Consider the following 1,064-nt stretch of genomic DNA (forward strand, 5'->3'; position numbering starts at 1 on the left):
TGGGAGCTTCAAGTTGTAGAGATGCGTTCGCATCGATCCTCTCAGGCGACCCATGCTTGGTGGTTAGTGCTTGCGCGTGCGCGCCCCGTGTGTGCTGGAATTGGCCAACCAGTGCACATTGGTGGTGCGTACCGTGACTTGCACCATGTGACGAGAGTGTTGAAGAACACTGTGTGGTGACTCTATGCCTATGTGATGGGGTGCTTGTAACACACGACCGAACCGACGGCTCGTTGGATGGTCACGACAGTGTGGTGCAGGTGCGCCCATGTGTAACGAATACATTGAGTGCCGTTGGAGGTTAGCGGTTGGTTGGTTGCATGCTACAACTTCGCGTTGTACATGGGCTGGCCGCTGCGCTTCCTTCGGGTTGCCACTTGATGTTGATAGGGTTGATGTATTGTGTTCGTTGACTTTTGGTTCATTCCAAAAGTCTTCGGACTTAGATAATTTTACAAGTGTCGGCGCTCTCGGACCGAAAATAAGAAGACAACTAAGAAGAAAAAGAGAAAGAAGCTAATAGTGGAAAGTATTCTTCTTCAAAGAAGGAACAAAAATTTTACAAGTGTTGAAAAATTTCCTTAGTCCAAAAAATTTTCTAAGTCCAGAAAATTTTCTAAGTCCCACAAAATGGAACATGATGAAGAAGATACAGAAGTTGAAAATTTTTCTAAGTCCAAAAAATTTTCTAAGTCCAGAAAATTTTCTAAGTCCAAAGTGTTGGAACAATTTCCAAAGGCCCATAGGTTGCACTGAATTTTCCTAAGTTGGCCACAAGTACCCATGAGGTATCGAGAAGGTTCACCCGAAGGACATAATATGTCCCAAAGTACCGATAGAGTACCCACAAATAGCACCGCGTTGGCCTAAGTTGGCCAAAAGTACCGATAGAGTACCCACAAGTAGCACTGAGTTGGCCTAAGTTGGCCAAAAGTACCGATAGAGTACCCACAAATAGCACCGAATGGGCCTAAGTTGGCCAAAAGTACCGATAGAGTACCCACAAGAAGCACTGAGTTGGCCTAAGTTGGCCAAAAGTACCGATAGAGTACCCACAAATAGCA

The 1,064-nt window shown here is 45.4% G+C and overlaps 1 non-coding gene across 1 annotated transcript in view; it reads left to right on the plus strand.

The window, feature by feature from the left end:
* LOC125773617 (large subunit ribosomal RNA) overlaps positions 1–68 on the plus strand; it is a 4,179-nt gene extending 4,111 nt beyond the window's left edge. The window contains exon 1 of the ribosomal RNA XR_007420253.1: positions 1–68. This exon is cut by the window's left edge and continues 4,111 nt beyond it. This is a non-coding gene — a ribosomal RNA (large subunit ribosomal RNA).
* Positions 69–1,064: the final 996 nt, after the last annotated feature.

The sequence above is a fragment of the Anopheles funestus genome, assembly GCF_943734845.2.
Source record: "Anopheles funestus chromosome X unlocalized genomic scaffold, idAnoFuneDA-416_04 X_unloc_42, whole genome shotgun sequence".
NCBI classification, from domain to species: Eukaryota; Metazoa; Arthropoda; class Insecta; order Diptera; family Culicidae; genus Anopheles; species Anopheles funestus.